Raw genomic sequence first — 26,287 nt, 5'->3', positions numbered from 1 at the left:
ATGCAGAACGACTTCAAAGAGATGCAGAATGACTATAAAGAGATGCAGAATGACTTCAAAGAGATGCAGAATGACTATAAAGAGTTGCAGAATGAGTTCAAAGAGATGCAGAATGACTTCAAAGAGATGCAGAACGACTTCAAAGAGATGCAGAATGACTATACATAGATGCAGAATGACTTCAAAGAGATGCAGAACGACTTCAAAGAGATGCAGAATGACTAAAGAGATGCAGAATGACTTCAAAGAGATGCAGAATGACTATAAAGAGTTGCAGAACGACTTCAAAGAGATGCAGAATGACTTCAAAGAAATGCAAAATGACTTCAAAGAGATGCCGAATGACTTCAAAGAGATGCAGAACGACTTCAAAGAGATGCAGAATGACTATAAAGAGATGCAGAATGACTTCAAAGAGATGCAGAACGACTTCAAAGAGATGCAGAATGACTAAAACGAGATGGGGAATGACTATAAAGAGATGTTGAATGACTAAAACGAGATGCAGAATGACTATAAAGAGATGCAGAATAACTATAAAGAGATGCAGAACGACTTCAAAGAGATGCAGAATTACTATAAAGAGATGCAGAATGACTTCAAAGAGATGCAGAATGACTATAAAGAGATGCAGAACGACTTCAAAGAGATGCAGAATGACTATAAAGAGTTGCAGAATGACTTCAAAGAGATGCAGAATGACTATAAAGAGATGCAGAATGACTTCAAAGAGATGAAGAACGACTTCAAAGAGATGCAGAATGACTATACATAGATGCAGAATGACTTCAAAGAGATGCAGAACGACTTCAAAGAGATGCAGAATGACTAAAGAGATGCAGAATGACTTCAAAGAGATGTTTAATGACTAAAACGAGATGCAGAATGACTATAAAGAGATGCAGAATGACTATAAAGAGATGCAGAATGACTTCAAAGAGATACAGAATGACTATAAAGAGATGCAGAATGACTATGAAGAGATGCAGAATGACTTCAAAGAAATGCAAAATGACTTCAAAGAGATGCGGAATGACTATAAAGAGATGTTTAATGACTAAAACGAGATGCAGAATGACTATAAAGAGATGCAGAATGACTATAAAGAGATGCAGAATGACTTCAAAGATATGCAGAACGACTTCAAAGAGATGCAGAATGACTATAAAGAGATGCAGAATGACTTCAAAGAGATGCAGAATGACTATTAAGAGTTGCAGAATGAGTTCAAAGAGATGCAGAATGACTTCAAAGAGATGCAGAACGACTTCAAAGAGATGCAGAATGACTATACATAGATGCAGAATGACTTCAAAGAGATGCAGAACGACTTCAAAGAGATGCAGAATGACTAAAGAGATGCAGAATGACTTCAAAGAGATGCAGAATGACTATAAAGAGTTGCAGAATGACTTCAAAGAGATGCCGAATGACTTCAAAGAGATGCAGAACGACTTCAAAGAGATGCAGAATGACTTCAAAGAAATGCAAAATGACTTCAAAGAGATGCCGAATGACTTCAAAGAGATGCAGAACGACTTCAAAGAGATGCAGAATGACTATAAAGAGATGCAGAATGACTTCAAAGAGATGCAGAACGACTTCAAAGAGATGCACAATGACTTCAAAGAGATGCAGAATGACTTCAAAGAGATGAAGAACGACTTCAAAGAGATGCAGAATGACTATACATAGATGCAGAATGACTTCAAAGAGATACAGAACGACTTCAAAGAGATGCAGAATGACTAAAGAGATGCAGAATGACTTCAAAGAGATGTTTAATGACTAAAACGAGATGCAGAATGACTATAAAGAGATGCAGAATGACTATAAAGAGATGCAGAATGACTTCAAAGAGATACAGAATGACTATAAAGAGAAGCAGAATGACTATAAAGAGATGCAGAATGACTTCAAAGAAATGCAAAATGACTTCAAAGAGATGCGGAATGACTATAAAGAGATGTTTAATGACTAAAACGAGATGCAGAATGACTATAAAGAGATGCAGAATGACTATAAAGAGATGCAGAATGACTTCAAAGAGATACAGAATGACTATAAAGAGATGCAGAATGACTATAAAGAGATGCAGAATGACTTCAAAGAAATGCAAAATGACTTCAGAGAGATGCGGAATGACTATAAAGAGATGTTGAATGACTAAAATGAGATGCAGAATGACTATAAAGAGATGCAGAATGACTATAAAGACATGCAGAATGACTATAAAGAGATGCAGAATGACTTCAAAGAGATGCAGAATGACTATAAAGAGATGCAGAATGACTATAAAGATGTGCAGAATGACTTCAAAGAGATACAGAACGACTTCAAAGAGATGCAGAATGACTATAAAGAGATGCAGAATGACTTCAAAGAGATGTAGAATGACTAAAACGAGATGCAGAATGACTTCAAAGAGATGCAGAATGACTATAAAGAGTTGCAGAATGACTTCAAAGAGATGCCGAATGACTTCAAAGAGATGCAGAACGACTTCAAAGAGATGCAGAATGACTATAAAGAGATGCAGAATGACTTCAAAGAGATGCAGAACGACTTCAAAGAGATGCAGAATGACTTCAAAGAGATGTAGAATGACTATAAAGAGATGCAGAATGACTAAAGAGTTGCAGAATGACTTCAAAGAGATGCAGAATGACTATAAAGAGATGCAGAATGACTTCAAAGAAATGCAAAATGACTTCAAAGAGATGCGGAATGACTAAAGAGATGTTGAATGACTAAAACGAGATGCAGAATGACTATAAAGAGATGCAGAATAACTATAAAGAGATGCAGAACGACTTCAAAGAGATGCAGAATGACTATAAAGAGTTGCAGAATGACTTCAAAGAGATGCGGAATGACTATAAAGAGATGTTGAATGACTAAAACGAGATGCAGAATGACTATAAAGAGATGCAGAATAACTATAAAGAGATGCAGAACGACTTCAAAGAGATGCAGAATGACTATAAAGAGATGCAGAATGACTTCAAAGAGATGCAGAATGACTATAAAGAGTTGCAGAATGACTTCAAAGAGATGCAGAATGACTATAAAGAGATGCAGAATGACTTCAAAGAGATGAAGAACGACTTCAAAGAGATGCAGAATGACTATACATAGATGCAGAATGACTTCAAAGAGATGCAGAACCACTTCAAAGAGATGCAGAATGACTAAAGAGATGCAGAATGACTTCAAAGAGATGTTTAATGACTAAAACGAGATGCAGAATGACTATAAAGAGATGCAGAATGACTATAAAGAGATGCAGAATGACTTCAAAGAGATACAGAATGACTATAAAGAGATGCAGAATGACTTCAAAGAAATGCAAAATGACTTCAAAGAGATGCGGAATGACTATAAAGAGATGTTTAATGACTAAAACGAGATGCAGAATGACTATAAAGAGATGCAGAATGACTATAAAGAGATGCAGAATGACTATAAAGAGATACAGAATGACTATAAAGAGATGCAGAATGACTATAAAGATGTGCAGAATGACTTCAAAGAGATACAGAACGACTTCAAAGAGATACAGAATGACTATAAAAAGATGCAAACTGAATTCAAAGAGATGCAGAATGACTTCAACGAGATGCAGAATAACTATAAAGAGATGCAGAATGACTTCAAAGAGATGCAGAACGACTTCAAAGAGATGCAGAATGACTATAAAGAGATGCAGAATGACTTCAAAGAGATGCAGAATGACTATAAAGAGTTGCAGAATGAGTTCAAAGAGATGCAGAATGACTTCAAAGAGATGCAGAACGACTTCAAAGAGATGCAGAATGACTATACATAGATGCAGAATGACTTCAAAGAGATGCAGAACGACTTCAAAGAGATGCAGAATGAATAAAGAGATGCAGAATGACTTCAAAGAGATGCACAATGACTATAAAGAGTTGCAGAATGACTTCAAAGAGATGCCGAATGACTTCAAAGAGATGCAGAACGACTTCAAAGAGATGCCGAATGACTTCAAAGAGATGCAGAACGACTTCAAAGAGATGCATAATGACTATAAAGAGATGCAGAATGACTTCAAAGAGATGCAGAACGACTTCAAAAAGATGCAGAATGACTTCAAAGAGATGTAGAATGACTATAAAGAGATGCAGAATGACTATAAAGAGTTGCAGAATGACTTCAAAGAGATGCAGAATGACTATAAAGAGATGCAGAATGACTTCAAAGAAATGCAAAATGACTTCAAAGAGATGCGGAATGACTATAAAGAGATGTTGAATGACTAAAACGAGATGCAGAATGACTATAAAGAGATGCAGAATAACTATAAAGAGATGCAGAACGACTTCAAAGAGATGCAGAATGACTATAAAGAGATGCAGAATGACTTCAAAGAGATGCAGAATGACTATAAAGAGTTGCAGAATGACTTCAAAGAGATGCGGAATGACTATAAAGAGATGTTGAATGACTAAAACGAGATGCAGAATGACTATAAAGAGATGCAGAATAACTATAAAGAGATGCAGAACAACTTCAAAGAGATGCAGAATGACTATAAAGAGTTGCAGAATGACTTCAAAGAAATGCAGAATGACTTCAAAGAAATGCAGAATGACTATAAAGAGATGCAGAATGACTTCAGAGAGATGCAGAATGACTATAAAGAGTTGCAGAATGACTTCAAATAGATGCAGAATGACTTCAAAGAGATGCAGAACGACTTCAAAGAGATGCAGAATTACTATAAAGAGATGCAGAATGACTTCAAAGAGATGCAGAACGACTTCAAAGAGATGCAGAATGACTATAAAGAGATGCAGAATGACTATAAAGAGTTGCAGAATGACTTCAAAGAGATGCAGAATGACTATAAAGAGATGTTGAATGACTAAAACAAGATGCAGAATGACTATAAAGAGTTGCAGAATGACTTCAAAGAGATGCAGAATGACTATAAAGAGATGTTGAATGACTAAAACAAGATGCAGTATGACTATAAAGAGATGCAGAAAGACTTCAAAGAAATGCAGAATGACTTCAAAGAGATGTAGAATGACTAAAACGAGATGCAGAATGACTATAAAGAGATGCAGAATGACTATAAAGAGTTGCAGAATGACTTCAAAGAGATGCAGAATGACTATAAAGAGATGCAGAATTACTTCAAAGAAATGCAAAATGACTTCAAAGAGATGCGGAATGACTATAAAGAGATGTTGAATGACTAAAATGAGATGCAGAATGACTATAAAGAGATGCAGAATGACTATAAAGAGATGCAGAATGACTTCAAAGAGATACAGAATGACTATAAAGAGATGCAGAATGACTATAAAGATCTTCAGAATGACTTCAAAGAGATACAGAATGACTATAAAGAGATGCAGAATGACTATAAAGATCTGCAGAATGACTTCAAAGAGATACAGAACGACTTCAAAGAGATGCAGAATGACTATAAAGAGATGCAGAATGACTTCAAAGAGATGTAGAATGACTAAAACGAGATGCAGAATGACTTCAAAGAGATGCAGAATGACTATAAAGAGATGCAGAATGACTATAAAGAGTTGCAGAATGACTTCAAAGAGATGCAGAATGACTATAAAGAGATGCAGAATGACTTCAAAGAAATGCAAAATGACTTCAAAGAGATGCGGAATGACTATAAAGAGATGTTGAATGACTAAAACGAGATGCAGAATGACTATAAAGAGATGCAGAATAACTATAAAGAGATGCAGAACGACTTCAAAGAGATGCAGAATGACTATAAAGAGATGCAGAATGACTTCAAAGAGATGCAGAATGACTATAAAGAGTTGCAGAATGACTTCAAAGAGATGCAGAATGACTATAAAGAGATGCAGAATGACTTCAAAGAGATGAAGAACGACTTCAAAGAGATGCAGAATGACTATAAATAGATGCAGAATGACTTCAAAGAGATGCAGAACGACTTCAAAGAGATGCAGAATGACTAAAGAGATGCAGAATGACTTCAAAGAGATGTTTAATGACTAAAACGAGATGCAGAATGACTATAAAGAGATGCAGAATGACTATAAAGAGATGCAGAATGACTTCAAAGAGATACAGAATGACTATAAAGAGATGCAGAATGACTATAAAGAGATGCAGAATGACTAAAGAGATGCAGAATGACTTCAAAGAGATGTTTAATGACTAAAACGAGATGCAGAATGACTATAAAGAGATGCAGAATGACTATAAAGAGATGCAGAATGACTTCAAAGAGATACAGAATGACTATAAAGAGATGCAGAATGACTATAAAGAGATGCAGAATGACTTCAAAGAAATGCAAAATGACTTCAAAGAGATGCGGAATGACTATAAAGAGATGTTTAATGACTAAAACGAGATGCAGAATGACTATAAAGAGATGCAGAATGACTATAAAGAGATGCAGAATGACTTCAAAGAGATACAGAATGACTAAAGAGATGCAGAATGACTATAAAGAGATGCAGAATGACTTCAAAGAGATGCAGAACGACTTCAAAGAGATGCAGAATGACTATAAAGAGATGCAGAATGACTTCAAAGAGATACAGAACGACTTCAAAGAGATACAGAATGACTATAAAAAGATGCAAACTGACTTCAAAGAGATGCAGAATGACTTCAAAGAGATGCAGAATAACTATAAAGAGATGCAGAATGACTTCAAAGAGATGCAGAACGACTTCAAAGAGATGCAGAATGACTATAAAGAGATGCAGAATGACTTCAAAGAGATGCAGAACGACTTCAAAGAGATGCATAATGACTATAAAGAGATGCAGAATGACTTCAAAGAGATGCAGAACGACTTCAAAAAGATGCAGAATGACTTCAAAGAGATGTAGAATGACTATAAAGAGATGCAGAATGACTATAAAGAGTTGCAGAATGACTTCAAAGAGATGCAGAATGACTATAAAGAGATGCAGAATGACTTCAAAGAAATGCAAAATGACTTCAAAGAGATGCGGAATGACTATAAAGAGATGTTGAATGACTAAAACGAGATGCAGAATGACTATAAAGAGATGCAGAATAACTATAAAGAGATGCAGAACGACTTCAAAGAGATGCAGAATGACTATAAAGAGATGCAGAATGACTTCAAAGAGATGCAGAATGACTATAAAGAGTTGCAGAATGACTTCAAAGAGATGCGGAATGACTATAAAGAGATGTTGAATGACTAAAACGAGATGCAGAATGACTATAAAGAGATGCAGAATAACTATAAAGAGATGCAGAACAACTTCAAAGAGATGCAGAATGACTATAAAGAGTTGCAGAATGACTTCAAAGAAATGCAGAATGACTTCAAAGAAATGCAGAATGACTATAAAGAGATGCAGAATGACTTCAGAGAGATGCAGAATGACTATAAAGAGTTGCAGAATGACTTCAAATAGATGCAGAATGACTTCAAAGAGATGCAGAACGACTTCAAAGAGATGCAGAATTACTATAAAGAGATGCAGAAGGACTTCAAAGAGATGCAGAACGACTTCAAAGAGATGCAGAATGACTATAAAGAGATGCAGAATGACTATAAAGAGTTGCAGAATGACTTCAAAGAGATGCAGAATGACTATAAAGAGATGTTGAATGACTAAAACAAGATGCAGAATGACTATAAAGAGTTGCAGAATGACTTCAAAGAGATGCAGAATGACTATAAAGAGATGTTGAATGACTAAAACAAGATGCAGTATGACTATAAAGAGATGCAGAAAGACTTCAAAGAAATGCAGAATGACTTCAAAGAGATGTAGAATGACTAAAACGAGATGCAGAATGACTATAAAGAGATGCAGAATGACTATAAAGAGTTGCAGAATGACTTCAAAGAGATGCAGAATGACTATAAAGAGATGCAGAATTACTTCAAAGAAATGCAAAATGACTTCAAAGAGATGCGGAATGACTATAAAGAGATGTTGAATGACTAAAATGAGATGCAGAATGACTATAAAGAGATGCAGAATGACTATAAAGAGATGCAGAATGACTTCAAAGAGATACAGAATGACTATAAAGAGATGCAGAATGACTATAAAGATCTTCAGAATGACTTCAAAGAGATACAGAATGACTATAAAGAGATGCAGAATGACTATAAAGATCTGCAGAATGACTTCAAAGAGATACAGAACGACTTCAAAGAGATGCAGAATGACTATAAAGAGATGCAGAATGACTTCAAAGAGATGTAGAATGACTAAAACGAGATGCAGAATGACTTCAAAGAGATGCAGAATGACTATAAAGAGATGCAGAATGACTATAAAGAGTTGCAGAATGACTTCAAAGAGATGCAGAATGACTATAAAGAGATGCAGAATGACTTCAAAGAAATGCAAAATGACTTCAAAGAGATGCGGAATGACTATAAAGAGATGTTGAATGACTAAAACGAGATGCAGAATGACTATAAAGAGATGCAGAATAACTATAAAGAGATGCAGAACGACTTCAAAGAGATGCAGAATGACTATAAAGAGATGCAGAATGACTTCAAAGAGATGCAGAATGACTATAAAGAGTTGCAAAATGACTTCAAAGAGATGCAGAATGACTATAAAGAGATGCAGAATGACTTCAAAGAGATGAAGAACGACTTCAAAGAGATGCAGAATGACTATAAATAGATGCAGAATGACTTCAAAGAGATGCAGAACGACTTCAAAGAGATGCAGAATGACTAAAGAGATGCAGAATGACTTCAAAGAGATGTTTAATGACTAAAACGAGATGCAGAATGACTATAAAGAGATGCAGAATGACTATAAAGAGATGCAGAATGACTTCAAAGAGATACAGAATGACTATAAAGAGATGCAGAATGACTATAAAGAGATGCAGAATGACTAAAGAGATGCAGAATGACTTCAAAGAGATGTTTAATGACTAAAACGAGATGCAGAATGACTATAAAGAGATGCAGAATGACTATAAAGAGATGCAGAATGACTTCAAAGAGATACAGAATGACTATAAAGAGATGCAGAATGACTATAAAGAGATGCAGAATGACTTCAAAGAAATGCAAAATGACTTCAAAGAGATGCGGAATGACTATAAAGAGATGTTTAATGACTAAAACGAGATGCAGAATGACTATAAAGAGATGCAGAATGACTATAAAGAGATGCAGAATGACTTCAAAGAGATACAGAATGACTAAAGAGATGCAGAATGACTTCAAAGAGATGCAGAACGACTTCAAAGAGATGCAGAATGACTATAAAGAGATGCAGAATGACTTCAAAGAGATGCAGAACGACTTCAAAGAGATGCAGAATGACTATAAAGAGATGCAGAATGACTTCAAAGAGATACAGAACGACTTCAAAGAGATACAGAATGACTATAAAAAGATGCAAACTGACTTCAAAGAGATGCAGAATGACTTCAAAGAGATGCAGAATAACTATAAAGAGATGCAGAATGACTTCAAAGAGATGCAGAACGACTTCAAAGAGATGCAGAATGACTATAAAGAGATGCAGAATGACTTCAAAGAGATGCAGAATGACTATAAAGAGTTGCAGAATGAGTTCAAAGAGATGCAGAATGACTTCAAAGAGATGCAGAATGACTAAAGAGATGCAGAACGACTTCAAAGAGATGCAGAATGACTATAAAGAGATGCAGAATGACTTCAAAGAGATGCAGAATGACTATAAAGAGTTGCAGAATGACTATAAAGAGATGCAGAATGACTATAAAGAGATGCAGAATGACTTCAAAGAGATGAAGAACGACTTCAAAGAGATGCAGAATGACTATAAATAGATGCAGAATGACTTCAAAGAGATGCAGAACGACTTCAAAGAGATGCAGAATGACTAAAGAGATGCAGAATGACTTCAAAGAGATGTTTAATGACTAAAACGAGATGCAGAATGACTATAAAGAGATGCAGAATGACTATAAAGAGATGCAGAATGACTTCAAAGAGATACAGAATGACTATAAAGAGATGCAGAATGACTATAAAGAGATGCAGAATGACTTCAAAGAGATGCAGAACGACTTCAAAGAGATGCAGAATGACTATAAAGAGATGCAGAATGACTTCAAAGAGATACAGAACGACTTCAAAGAGATACAGAATGACTATAAAGAGATGCAGAATGACTTCAAAGAGATACAGAACGACTTCAAAGAGATACAGAATGACTATAAAAAGATGCAAACTGACTTCAAAGAGATGCAGAATGACTTCAAAGAGATGCAGAACGACTTTAAAGAGATGCAGAATGACTATAAAGAGATGCAGAATGACTTCAAAGAGATGCAGAATGACTATAAAGAGTTGCAGAATGAGTTCAAAGAGATGCAGAATGACTTCAAAGAGATGCAGAACGACTTCAAAGAGATGCAGAATGACTATACATAGATGCAGAATGACTTCAAAGAGATGCAGAACGACTTCAAAAAGAGATGCAGAATGACTAAAGAGATGCAGAATGACTTCAAAGAGATGCAGAATGACTATAAAGAGTTGCAGAATGACTTCAAAGAGATGCCGAATGACTTCAAAGAGATGCAGAACGACTTCAAAGAGATGCAGAATGACTTCAAAGAGATGCAGAATGACTTCAAAGAGATGCAGAATGACTATACATAGATGCAGAATGACTTCAAAGAGATGCAGAACGACTTCAAAGAGATGCAGAATGACTAAAGAGATGCAGAATGACTATAAAGAGATGCAGAATGACTATAAAGAGATGCAGAATGACTTCAAAGAGATACAGAATGACTATAAAGAGATGCAGAATGACTTCAAAGAAATGCAAAATGACTTCAAAGAGATGCGGAATGACTATAAAGAGATGTTTAATGACTAAAACGAGATGCAGAATGACTATAAAGAGATGCAGAATGACTATAAAGAGATACAGAATGACTATAAAGATGTGCAGAATGACTTCAAAGAGATACAGAACGACTTCAAAGAGATACAGAATGACTATAAAAAGATGCAAACTGAATTCAAAGAGATGCAGAATGACTTCAACGAGATGCAGAATAACTATAAAGAGATGCAGAATGACTTCAAAGAGATGCAGAACGACTTCAAAGAGATGCAGAATGACTATAAAGAGATGCAGAATGACTTCAAAGAGATGCAGAATGACTATAAAGAGTTGCAGAATGAGTTCAAAGAGATGCAGAATGACTTCAAAGAGATGCAGAACGACTTCAAAGAGATGCAGAATGACTATACATAGATGCAGAATGACTTCAAAGAGATGCAGAACGACTTCAAAGAGATGCAGAATGAATAAAGAGATGCAGAATGACTTCAAAGAGATGCACAATGACTATAAAGAGTTGCAGAATGACTTCAAAGAGATGCCGAATGACTTCAAAGAGATGCAGAACGACTTCAAAGAGATGCAGAATGACTTCAAAGAGATGCCGAATGACTTCAAAGAGATGCAGAACGACTTCAAAGAGATGCATAATGACTATAAAGAGATGCAGAATGACTTCAAAGAGATGCAGAAAGACTTCAAAAAGATGCAGAATGACTTCAAAGAGATGTAGAATGACTATAAAGAGATGCAGAATGACTATAAAGAGTTGCAGAATGACTTCAAAGAAATGCAAAATGACTTCAAAGAGATGCGGAATGACTATAAAGAGATGTTGAATGACTAAAACGAGATGCAGAATGACTATAAAGAGATGCAGAATAACTATAAAGAGATGCAGAACGACTTCAAAGAGATGCAGAATGACTATAAAGAGATGCAGAATGACTTCAAAGAGATGCAGAATGACTATAAAGAGTTGCAGAATGACTTCAAAGAGATGCGGAATGACTATAAAGAGATGTTGAATGACTAAAACGAGATGCAGAATGACTATAAAGAAATGCAGAATAACTATAAAGAGATGCAGAACAACTTCAAAGAGATGCAGAATGACTATAAAGAGTTGCAGAATGACTTCAAAGAAATGCAGAATGACTTCAAAGAAATGCAGAATGACTATAAAGAGATGCAGAATGACTTCAGATTGATGCAGAATGACTATAAAGAGTTGCAGAATGACTTCAAATAGATGCAGAATGACTTCAAAGAGATGCAGAACGACTTCAAAGAGATGCAGAATTACTATAAAGAGATGCAGAATGACTTCAAAGAGATGCAGAACGACTTCAAAGAGATGCAGAATGACTATAAAGAGATGCAGAATGACTATAAAGAGTTGCAGAATGACTTCAAAGAGATGCAGAATGACTATAAAGAGATGTTGAATGACTAAAACAAGATGCAGAATGACTATAAAGAGTTGCAGAATGACTTCAAAGAGATGCAGAATGACTATAAAGAGATGTTGAATGACTAAAACAAGATGCAGTATGACTATAAAGAGATGCAGAAAGACTTCAAAGAAATGCAGAATGACTTCAAAGAGATGTAGAATGACTAAAACGAGATGCAGAATGACTATAAAGAGATGCAGAATGACTATAAAGAGTTGCAGAATGACTTCAAAGAGATGCAGAATGACTATAAAGAGATGCAGAATTACTTCAAAGAAATGCAAAATGACTTCAAAGAGATGCGGAATGACTATAAAGAGATGTTGAATGACTAAAATGAGATGCAGAATGACTATAAAGAGATGCAGAATGACTATAAAGAGATGCAGAATGACTTCAAAGAGATACAGAATGACTATAAAGAGATGCAGAATGACTATAAAGATCTTCAGAATGACTTCAAAGAGATACAGAATGACTATAAAGAGATGCAGAATGACTATAAAGATCTGCAGAATGACTTCAAAGAGATACAGAACGACTTCAAAGAGATGCAGAATGACTATAAAGAGATGCAGAATGACTTCAAAGAGATGTAGAATGACTAAAACGAGATGCAGAATGACTTCAAAGAGATGCAGAATGACTATAAAGAGTTGCAGAATGACTTCAAAGAGATGCCGAATGACTTCAAAGAGATGCAGAACGACTTCAAAGAGATGCAGAATGACTATAAAGAGATGCAGAATGACTTCAAAGAGATGCAGAACGACTTCAAAGAGATGCAGAATGACTTCAAAGAGATGTAGAATGACTATAAAGAGATGCAGAATGACTATAAAGAGTTGCAGAATGACTTCAAAGAGATGCAGAATGACTATAAAGAGATGCAGAATGACTTCAAAGAAATGCAAAATGACTTCAAAGAGATGCGGAATGACTATAAAGAGATGTTGAATGACTAAAACGAGATGCAGAATGACTATAAAGAGATGCAGAATAACTATAAAGAGATGCAGAACGACTTCAAAGAGATGCAGAATGACTATAAAGAGATGCAGAATGACTTCAAAGAGATGCAGAATGACTATAAAGAGTTGCAGAATGACTTCAAAGAGATGCAGAATGACTATAAAGAGATGCAGAATGACTTCAAAGAGATGAAGAACGACTTCAAAGAGATGCAGAATGACTATAAATAGATGCAGAATGACTTCAAAGAGATGCAGAACGACTTCAAAGAGATGCAGAATGACTAAAGAGATGCAGAATGACTTCAAAGAGATGTTTAATGACTAAAACGAGATGCAGAATGACTATAAAGAGATGCAGAATGACTATAAAGAGATGCAGAATGACTTCAAAGAGATACAGAATGACTATAAAGAGATGCAGAATGACTATAAAGAGATGCAGAATGACTAAAGAGATGCAGAATGACTTCAAAGAGATGTTTAATGACTAAAACGAGATGCAGAATGACTATAAAGAGATGCAGAATGACTATAAAGAGATGCAGAATGACTTCAAAGAGATACAGAATGACTATAAAGAGATGCAGAATGACTATAAAGAGATGCAGAATGACTTCAAAGAAATGCAAAATGACTTCAAAGAGATGCGGAATGACTATAAAGAGATGTTTAATGACTAAAACGAGATGCAGAATGACTATAAAGAGATGCAGAATGACTATAAAGAGATGCAGAATGACTTCAAAGAGATACAGAATGACTATAAAGAGATGCAGAATGACTATAAAGAGATGCAGAATGACTTCAAAGAGATGCAGAACGACTTCAAAGAGATGCAGAACGACTTCAAAGAGATGCAGAATGACTATAAAGAGATGCAGAATGACTTCAAAGAGATACAGAACGACTTCAAAGAGATACAGAATGACTATAAAAAGATGCAAACTGACTTCAAAGAGATGCAGAATGACTTCAAAGAGATGCAGAATAACTATAAAGAGATGCAGAATGACTTCAAAGAGATGCAGAACGACTTCAAAGAGATGCAGAATGACTATAAAGAGATGCAGAATGACTTCAAAGAGATGCAGAATGACTATAAAGAGTTGCAGAATGAGTTCAAAGAGATGCAGAATGACTTCAAAGAGATGCAGAATGACTAAAGAGATGCAGAACGACTTCAAAGAGATGCAGAATGACTATAAAGAGATGCAGAATGACTTCAAAGAGATGCAGAATGACTATAAAGAGTTGCAGAATGACTTCAAAGAGATGCAGAATGACTATAAAGAGATGCAGAATGACTTCAAAGAGATGAAGAACGACTTCAAAGAGATGCAGAATGACTATAAATAGATGCAGAATGACTTCAAAGAGATGCAGAACGACTTCAAAGAGATGCAGAATGACTAAAGAGATGCAGAATGACTTCAAAGAGATGTTTAATGACTAAAACGAGATGCAGAATGACTATAAAGAGATGCAGAATGACTATAAAGAGATGCAGAATGACTTCAAAGAGATACAGAATGACTATAAAGAGATGCAGAATGACTATAAAGAGATGCAGAACGACTTCAAAGAGATGCAGAATGACTATAAAGAGATGCAGAATGACTTCAAAGAGATACAGAACGACTTCAAAGAGATACAGAATGACTATAAAGAGATGCAGAATGACTTCAAAGAGATACAGAACGACTTCAAAGAGATACAGAATGACTATAAAAAGATGCAAACTGACTTCAAAGAGATGCAGAATGACTTCAAAGAGATGCAGAATAACTATAAAGAGTTGAAGAATGACTTCAAAGAGATGCAGAACGACTTCAAAGAGATGCAGAATGACTATAAAGAGATGCAGAATGACTTCAAAGAGATGCAGAATGACTATAAAGAGTTGCAGAATGAGTTCAAAGAGATGCAGAATGACTTCAAAGAGATGCAGAACGACTTTAAAGAGATGCAGAATGACTATACATAGATGCAGAATGACTTCAAAGAGATGCAGAACGACTTCAAAGAGATGCAGAATGACTAAAGAGATGCAGAATGACTTCAAAGAGATGCAGAATGACTATAAAGAGTTGCAGAATGACTTCAAAGAGATGCCGAATGACTTCAAAGAGATGCAGAACGACTTCAAAGAGATGCAGAATGACTATAAAGAGATGCAGAATGACTTCAAAGAGATGCAGAACGACTTCAAAGAGATGCAGAATGACTTCAAAGAGATGTAGAATGACTATAAAGAGATGCAGAATGACTATAAAGAGTTGCAGAATGACTTCAAAGAGATGCAGAATGACTATAAAGAGATGCAGAATGACTTCAAAGAAATGCAAAATGACTTCAAAGAGATGCGGAATGACTATAAAGAGATGTTGAATGACTAAAACGAGATGCAGAATGACTATAAAGAGATGCAGAATAACTATAAAGAGATGCAGAACGACTTCAAAGAGATGCAGAATGACTATAAAGAGATGCAGAATGACTTCAAAGAGATGCAGAATGACTATAAAGAGTTGCAGAATGACTTCAAAGAGATGCGGAATGACTATAAAGAGATGTTGAATGACTAAAACGAGATGCAGAATGACTATAAAGAGATGCAGAATAACTATAAAGAGATGCAGAATGACTATAAAGAGATGCAGAATGACTTCAAAGAGATACAGAATGACTATAAAGAGATGCAGAATGACTTCAAAGAGATACAGAATGACTATAAAGAGATGCAGAATGACTATAAAGAGATGCAGAATGACTTCAAAGAAATGCAAAATGACTTCAAAGAGATGCGGAATGACTATAAAGAGATGTTTAATGACTAAAACGAGATGCAGAATGACTATAAAGAGATGCAGAATGACTATAAAGAGATGCAGAATGACTTCAAAGAGATACAGAATGACTATAAAGAGATGCAGAATGACTATAAAGAGATGCAGAATGACTTCAAAGAAATGCAAAATGACTTCAAAGAGATGCGGAATGACTATAAAGAGATGTTTAATGACTAAAACGAGATGCAGAATGACTATAAAGAGATGCAGAATGACTATAAAGAGATGCAGAATGACTTCAAAGATATGCAGAACGACTTCAAAGAGATGCAGAATGACTATAAAGAGATGCAGAATGACTTCAAAGAGATGCAGAATGACTTCAAAGAGATGCAGAACGACTTCAAAGAGATGCAGAATGACTATACATAGATGCAGAATGACTTCAAAGAGATGCAGAATGACTAAAGAGATGCAGAATGACTTCAAAGAGATGCAGAATGACTATAAAGAGTTGCAGAATGACTTCAAAGAGATGCCGAATGACTTCAAAGAGATGCAGAACGACTTCAAAGAGATGCAGAATGACTTCAAAGAAATGCAAAATGACTTCAAAGAGATGCCGAATGACTTCAAAGAGATGCAGAACGACTTCAAAGAGATGCAGAATGACTATAAAGAGATGCAGAATGACTTCAAAGAGATGCAGAACGACTTCAAAGAGATGCACAATGACTTCAAAGAGATGTAGAATGACTATAAAGACATGCAGAATGACTATAAAGAGTTGCAGAATGACTTCAAAGAGATGCAGAATGACTATAAAGAGATGTTGAATGACTAAAACGAGATGCAGAATGACTATAAAGAGATGCAGAATAACTATAAAGAGATGCAGAACGACTTCAAAGAGATGCAGAATGACTATAAAGAGATGCAGAATGACTTCAAAGAGATGCAGAATGACTATAAAGAGTTGCAGAATGACTTCAAAGAGATGCAGAATGACTATAAAGAGATGCAGAATGACTTCAAAGAGATGAAGAACGACTTCAAAGAGATGCAGAATGACTATACATAGATGCAGAATGACTTCAAAGAGATGCAGAACGACTTCAAAGAGATGCAGAATGACTAAAACGAGATGCAGAATGACTATAAAGAGATGCAGAACGACTATAAAGACATGCAGAATGACTTCAAAGAGATACAGAATGACTATAAAGAGATGCAGAATGACTAAAGAGATGCAGAATGACTTCAAAGAAATGCAAAATGACTTCAAAGAGATGCGGAATGACTATAAAGAGATGTTTAATGACTAAAACGAGATGCAGAATGACTATAAAGAGATGCAGAATGACTATAAAGAGATGCAGAATGACTTCAAAGAGATGCAGAACGACTTCAAAGAGATGCAGAATGACTATAAAGAGATGCAGAATGACTTCAAAGAGATGCAGAATGACTATAAAGAGTTGCAGAATGAGTTCAAAGAGATGCAGAATGACTTCAAAGAGATGCAGAACGACTTCAAAGAGATGCAGAATGACTATACATAGATGCAGAATGACTTCAAAGAGATGCAGAACGACTTCAAAAAGAGATGCAGAATGACTAAAGAGATGCAGAATGACTTCAAAGAGATGCAGAATGACTATAAAGAGTTGCAGAATGACTTCAAAGAGATGCCGAATGACTTCAAAGAGATGCAGAACGACTTCAAAGAGATGCAGAATGACTTCAAAGAGATGCAGAATGACTTCAAAGAGATGCAGAATGACTATACATAGATGCAGAATGACTTCAAAGAGATGCAGAACGACTTCAAAGAGATGCAGAATGACTAAAGAGATGCAGAATGACTTCAAAGAGATGCAGAATGACTATAAAGAGTTGCAAAATGACTTCAAAGAGATGCCGAATGACTTCAAAGAGATGCAGAACGACTTCAAAGAGATGCAGAATGACTAAAGAGATGCAGAATGACTTCAAAGAGATGTTTAATGACTAAAACGAGATGCAGAATGACTATAAAGAGATGCAGAATGACTATAAAGAGATGCAGAATGACTTCAAAGAGATACAGAATGACTATAAAGAGATGCAGAATGACTATAAAGAGATGCAGAATGACTTCAAAGAAATGCAAAATGACTTCAAAGAGATGCGGAATGACTATAAAGAGATGTTTAATGACTAAAACGAGATGCAGAATGACTATAAAGAGATGCAGAATGACTATAAAGAGATGCAGAATGACTTCAAAGAGATGCAGAACGACTTCAAAGAGATGCAGAACGACTTCAAAGAGATGCAGAATGACTTCAAAGAGATGCAGAATGACTATAAAGAGTTGCAGAATGAGTTCAAAGAGATGCAGAATGACTTCAAAGAGATGCAGAACGACTTCAAAGAGATGCAGAATGACTATACATAGATGCAGAATGACTTCAAAGAGATGCAGAACGACTTCAAAGAGATGCAGAATGACTAAAGAGATGCAGAATGACTTCAAAGAGATGCAGAATGACTATAAAGAGTTGCAGAATGACTTCAAAGAGATGCCGAATGACTTCAAAGAGATGCAGAACGACTTCAAAGAGATGCAGAATGACTTCAAAGAGATGCAGAATGACTTCAAAGAGATGCAGAATGACTATACATAGATGCAGAATGACTTCAAAGAGATGCAGAACGACTTCAAAGAGATGCAGAATGACTAAAGAGATGCAGAATGACTTCAAAGAGATGCAGAATGACTATAAAGAGTTGCAGAATGACTTCAAAGAAATGCAAAATGACTTCAAAGAGATGCCGAATGACTTCAAAGAGATGCAGAACGACTTCCAAGAGATGCAGAATGACTATACATAGATGCAGAATGACTTCAAAGAGATGCAGAACGACTTCAAAGAGATGCAGAATGACTAAAGAGATGCAGAATGACTTCAAAGAGATGTTTAATGACTAAAACGAGATGCAGAATGACTATAAAGAGATGCAGAATGACTATAAAGAGATGCAGAATGACGTCAAAGAGATGCAGAATGACTTCAAAGAGATGCAGAATGACTAAAGAGATGCAGAATGACTTCAAAGAGATGTTTAATGACTAAAACGAGATGCAGAATGACTATAAAGAGATGCAGAATGACTATAAAGAGATGCAGAATGACTTCAAAGAGATACAGAATGACTATAAAGAGATGCAGAATGACTATAAAGAGATGCAGAATGACTATAAAGAGTTGCAGAATGACTTCAAAGAGATGCAGAATGACTATAAAGAGATGTTGAATGACTAAAACGAGATGCAGAATGACTATAAAGAGATGCAGAATGACTATAAAGAGATGCAGAATGACTTCAAAGATATGCAGAACGACTTCAAAGAGATGCAGAATGACTATAAAGAGATGCAGAATGACTTCAAAGAGATGCAGAATGACTATAAATAGTTGCAGAATGATTTCAAAGAGATGCAGAATGACTTCAAAGAGATGCAGAACGACTTCAAAGAGATGCAGAATGACTATACATAGATGCAGAATGACTTCAAAGAGATGCAGAACGACTTCAAAGAGATGCAGAATGACTAAAGAGATGCAGAATGACTATAAAGAGTTGCAGAATGACTTCAAAGAGATGCCGAATGACTTCAAAGAGATGCAGAACGACTTCAAAGAGATGCAGAATGACTTCAAAGACATGCAAAATGACTTCAAAGAGATGCCGAATGACTTCAAAGAGATCTAGAATGACTATAAAGAGATGCAGAATGACTATAAAGAGTTGCAGAATGACTTCAAAGAGATGCAGAATGACTATAAAGAGATGTTGAATGACTAAAACGAGATGCAGAATGACTATAAAGAGATGCAGAATAACTATAAAGAGATGCAGAACGACTTCAAAGAGATGCAGAATGACTATAAAGAGATGCAGAATGACTTCAAAGAGATGCAGAATGACTATAAAGAGTTGCAGAATGACTTCAAAGAGATGCAGAATGACTATAAAGAGATGCAGAATGACTTCAAAGAGATGAAGAACGACTTCAAAGAGATGCAGAACGACTTCAAAGAGATGCAGAATGACTATAAAGAGATGCAGAATGACTTCAAAGAGATGCAGAACGACTTCAAAGAGATGCAGAATGACTTCAAAGAGATGTAGAATGACTATAAAGAGATGCAGAATGACTATAAAGAGTTGCAGAATGACTTCAAAGAGATGCAGAATGACTATAAAGAGATGCAGAATGACTTCAAAGAAATGCAAAATGACTTCAAAGAGATGCGGAATGACTATATAGAGATGTTGAATGACTAAAACGAGATGCAGAATGACTATAAAGAGATGCAGAATAACTATAAAGAGATGCAGAACGACTTCAAAGAGATGCAGAATGACTATAAAGAGATGCAGAATGACTTCAAAGAGATGCAGAATGACTATAAAGAGTTGCAGAATGACTTCAAAGAGATGCGGAATGACTATAAAGAGATGTTGAATGACTAAAACGAGATGCAGAATGACTATAAAGAGATGCAGAATAACTATAAAGAGATGCAGAACGACTTCAAAGAGATGCAGAATGACTATAAAGAGATGCAGAATGACTTCAAAGAGATGCAGAATGACTATAAAGAGTTGCAGAATGACTTCAAAGAGATGCAGAATGACTATACATAGATGCAGAATGACTTCAAAGAGATGCAGAACGACTTCAAAGAGATGCAGAATGACTAAAGAGATGCAGAATGACTTCAAAGAGATGTTTAATGACTAAAACGAGATGCAGAATGACTATAAAGAGATGCAGAATGACTATAGAGAGATGCAGAATGACTTCAAAGAGATACAGAATGACTATAAAGAGATGCAGAATGACTATAAAGAGATGCAGAATGACTTCAAAGAAATGCAAAATGACTTCAAAGAGATGCGGAATGACTATAAAGAGATGTTTAATGACTAAAACGAGATGCAGAATGACTATAAAGAGATGCAGAATGACTATAAAGAGATGCAGAATGACTTCAAAGATATGCAGAACGACTTCAAAGAGATGCAGAATGACTATAAAGAGATGCAGAATGACTTCAAAGAGATGCAGAATGACTATAAAGAGTTGCAGAATGAGTTCAAAGAGATGCAGAATGACTTCAAAGAGATGCAGAACGACTTCAAAGAGATGCAGAATGACTATACATAGATGCAGAATGACTTTAAAAAGAGATGCAGAATGACTAAAGAGATGCAGAATGACTTCAAAGAGATGCAGAATGACTATAAAGAGTTGCAGAATGACTTCAAAGAGATGCCGAATGACTTCAAAGAGATGCAGAACGACTTCAAAGAGATGCAGAATGACTTCAAAGAAATGCAAAATGACTTCAAAGAGATGCCGAATGACTTCAAAGAGATGCAGAACGACTTCAAAGAGATGCAGAATGACTATAAAGAGATGCAGAATGACTTCAAAGAGATGCAGAACGACTTCAAAGAGATGCACAATGACTTCAAAGAGATGTAGAATGACTATAAAGACATGCAGAATGACTATAAAGAGTTGCAGAATGACTTCAAAGAGATGCAGAATGACTATAAAGAGATGTTGAATGACTAAAACGAGATGCAGAATGACTATAAAGAGATGCAGAATAACTATAAAGAGATGCAGAACGACTTCAAAGAGATGCAGAATGACTATAAAGAGATGCAGAATGACTTCAAAGAGATGCAGAATGACTATAAAGAGTTGCAGAATGACTTCAAAGAGATGCAGAATGACTATAAAGAGATGCAGAATGACTTCAAAGAGATGAAGAACGACTTCAAAGAGATGCAGAATGACTATACATAGATGCAGAATGACTTCAAAGAGATGCAGAACGACTTCAAAGAGATGCAGAATGACTAAAGAGATGCAGAATGACTTCAAAGAGATGTTTAATGACTAAAACGAGATGCAGAATGACTTCAAAGAGATACAGAATGACTATAAAGAGATGCAGAATGACTAAAGAGATGCAGAATGACTTCAAAGAAATGCAAAATGACTTCAAAGAGATGCGGAATGACTATAAAGAGATGTTTAATGACTAAAACGAGATGCAGAATGACTATAAAGAGATGCAGAATGACTATAAAGAGATGCAGAATGACTTCAAAGAGATGCAGAACGACTTCAAAGAGATGCAGAATGACTATAAAGAGATGCAGAATGACTTCAAAGAGATGCAGAATGACTATAAAGAGTTGCAGAATGAGTTCAAAGAGATGCAGAATGACTTCAAAGAGATGCAGAACGACTTCAAAGACATGCAGAATGACTATACATAGATGCAGAATGACTTCAAAGAGATGCAGAACGACTTCAAAAAGAGATGCAGAATGACTAAAGAGATGCAGAATGACTTCAAAGAGATGCAGAATGACTATAAAGAGTTGCAGAATGACTTCAAAGAGATGCCGAATGACTTCAAAGAGATGCAGAACGACTTCAAAGAGATGCAGAATGACTTCAAAGAGATGCAGAATGACTTCAAAGAGATGCAGAATGACTATACATAGATGCAGAATGACTTCAAAGAGATGCAGAACGACTTCAAAGAGATGCAGAATGACTAAAGAGATGCAGAATGACTTCAAAGAGATGCAGAATGACTATAAAGAGTTGCAAAATGACTTCAAAGAGATGCCGAATGACTTCAAAGAGATGCAGAACGACTTCAAAGAGATGCAGAATGACTAAAGAGATGCAGAATGACTTCAAAGAGATGTTTAATGACTAAAACGAGATGCAGAATGACTATAAAGAGATGCAGAATGACTATAAAGAGATGCAGAATGACTTCAAAGAGATACAGAATGACTATAAAGAGATGCAGAATGACTTCAAAGAAATGCAAAATGACTTCAAAGAGATGCGGAATGACTATAAAGAGATGTTTAATGACTAAAACGAGATGCAGAATGACTATAAAGAGATGCAGAATGACTATAAAGAGATGCAGAATGACTTCAAAGAGATGCAGAACGACTTCAAAGAGATGCAGAACGACTTCAAAGAGATGCAGAATGACTTCAAAGAGATGCAGAATGACTATAAAGAGTTGCAGAATGAGTTCAAAGAGATGCAGAATGACTTCAAAGAGATGCAGAACGACTTCAAAGAGATGCAGAATGACTATACATAGATGCAGAATGACTTCAAAGAGATGCAGAACGACTTCAAAGAGATGCAGAATGACTAAAGAGATGCAGAATGACTTCAAAGAGATGCAGAATGACTATAAAGAGTTGCAGAATGACTTCAAAGAGATGCCGAATGACTTCAAAGAGATGCAGAACGACTTCAAAGAGATGCAGAATGACTTCAAAGAGATGCAGAATGACTTCAAAGAGATGCAGAATGACTATACATAGATGCAGAATGACTTCAAAGAGATGCAGAACGACTTCAAAGAGATGCAGAATGACTAAAGAGATGCAGAATGACTTCAAAGAGATGCAGAATGACTATAAAGAGTTGCAGAATGACTTCAAAGAAATGCAAAATGACTTCAAAGAGATGCCGAATGACTTCAAAGAGATGCAGAACGACTTCCAAGAGATGCAGAATGACTATACATAGATGCAGAATGACTTCAAAGAGATGCAGAACGACTTCAAAGAGATGCAGAATGACTAAAGAGATGCAGAATGACTTCAAAGAGATGTTTAATGACTAAAACGAGATGCAGAATGACTATAAAGAGATGCAGAATGACTATAAAGAGATGCAGAATGACGTCAAAGAGATGCAGAATGACTTCAAAGAGATGCAGAATGACTAAAGAGATGCAGAATGACTTCAAAGAGATGTTTAATGACTAAAACGAGATGCAGAATGACTATAAAGAGATGCAGAATGACTATAAAGAGATGCAGAATGACTTCAAAGAGATACAGAATGACTATAAAGAGATGCAGAATGACTATAAAGAGATGCAGAATGACTATAAAGAGTTGCAGAATGACTTCAAAGAGATGCAGAATGACTATAAAGAGATGTTGAATGACTAAAACGAGATGCAGAATGACTATAAAGAGATGCAGAATGACTATAAAGAGATGCAGAATGACTTCAAAGATATGCAGAACGACTTCAAAGAGATGCAGAATGACTATAAAGAGATGCAGAATGACTTCAAAGAGATGCAGAATGACTATAAAGAGTTGCAGAATGATTTCAAAGAGATGCAGAATGACTTCAAAGAGATGCAGAACGACTTCAAAGAGATGCAGAATGACTATACATAGATGCAGAATGACTTCAAAGAGATGCAGAACGACTTCAAAGAGATGCAGAATGACTTCAAAGACATGCAAAATGACTTCAAAGAGATGCCGAATGACTTCAAAGAGATCTAGAATGACTATAAAGAGATGCAGAATGACTATAAAGAGTTGCAGAATGACTTCAAAGAGATGCAGAATGACTATAAAGAGATGTTGAATGACTAAAACGAGATGCAGAATGACTATAAAGAGATGCAGAATAACTATAAAGAGATGCAGAACGACTTCAAAGAGATGCAGAATGACTATAAAGAGATGCAGAATGACTTCAAAGAGATGCAGAATGACTATAAAGAGTTGCAGAATGACTTCAAAGAGATGCAGAATGACTATAAAGAGATGCAGAATGACTTCAAAGAGATGAAGAACGACTTCAAAGAGATGCAGAATGACTATACATAGATGCAGAATGACTTCAAAGAGATGCAGAACGACTTCAAAGAGATGCAGAATGACTAAAGAGATGCAGAATGACTTCAAAGAGATGTTTAATGACTAAAACGAGATGCAGAATGACTATAAAGAGATGCAGAATGACTATAAAGAGATGCAGAATGACTTCAAAGAGATACAGAATGACTATAAAGAGATGCAGAATGACTATAAAGAGATGCAGAATGACTTCAAAGAAATGCAAAATGACTTCAAAGAGATGCGGAATGACTATAAAGAGATGTTTAATGACTAAAACGAGATGCAGAATGACTATAAAGAGATGCAGAATGACTATAAAGAGATGCAGAATGACTTCAAAGAGATGCAGAACGACTTCAAAGAGATGCAGAATGACTATAAAGAGATGCAGAATGACTTCAAAGAGATGCAGAATGACTATAAAGAGTTGCAGAATGAGTTCAAAGAGATGCAGAACGACTTCAAAGAGATGCAGAATGACTATACATAGATGCAGAATGACTTCAAAGAGATGCAGAACGACTTCAAAGAGATGCAGAATGACTAAAGAGATGCAGAATGACTTCAAAGAGATGCAGAATGACTATAAAGAGTTGCAGAATGACTTCAAAGAGATGCCGAATGACTTCAAAGAGATGCAGAACGACTTCAAAGAGATGCAGAATGACTTCAAAGAAATGCAAAATGACTTTAAAGAGATGCAGAACGACTTCAAAGAGATGCAGAATGACTTCAAAGACATGTAGAATGACTATAAAGAGATGCAGAATGACTATAAAGAGTTGCAGAATGACTTCAAAGAGATGCAGAATGACTATAAAGAGATGTTGAATGACTAAAACAAGATGTAGTATGACTATAAAGAGATGCAGAAAGACTTCAAAGAAATGCAGAATGACTTCAAAGAGATGTAGAATGACTAAAACGAGATGCAGAATGACTATAAAGAGATGCAGAATGACTATAAAGAGATGCAGAATGACGTCAAAGAGATGCAGAATGACTTCAAAGAGATGCAGAATGACTAAAGAGATGCAGAATGACTTCAAAGAGATGTTTAATGACTAAAACGAGATGCAGAATGACTATAAAGAGATGCAGAATGACTATAAAGAGATGCAGAATGACTTCAAAGAGATACAGAATGACTATAAAGAGATGCAGAATGACTATAAAGAGATGCAGAATGACTATAAAGAGTTGCAGAATGACTTCAAAGAGATGCAGAATGACTATAAAGAGATGTTGAATGACTAAAACGAGATGCAGAATGACTATAAAGAGATGCAGAATGACTATAAAGAGATGCAGAATGACTTCAAAGATATGCAGAACGACTTCAAAGAGATGCAGAATGACTATAAAGAGATGCAGAATGACTTCAAAGAGATGCAGAATGACTATAAAGAGTTGCAGAATGATTTCAAAGAGATGCAGAATGACTTCAAAGA

The sequence above is a fragment of the Sebastes fasciatus genome, chromosome 13, assembly GCF_043250625.1.
Source record: "Sebastes fasciatus isolate fSebFas1 chromosome 13, fSebFas1.pri, whole genome shotgun sequence".
NCBI classification, from domain to species: domain Eukaryota; kingdom Metazoa; phylum Chordata; class Actinopteri; order Perciformes; family Sebastidae; genus Sebastes; species Sebastes fasciatus.
Note: the sequence above shows the minus strand (reverse complement) of the source record.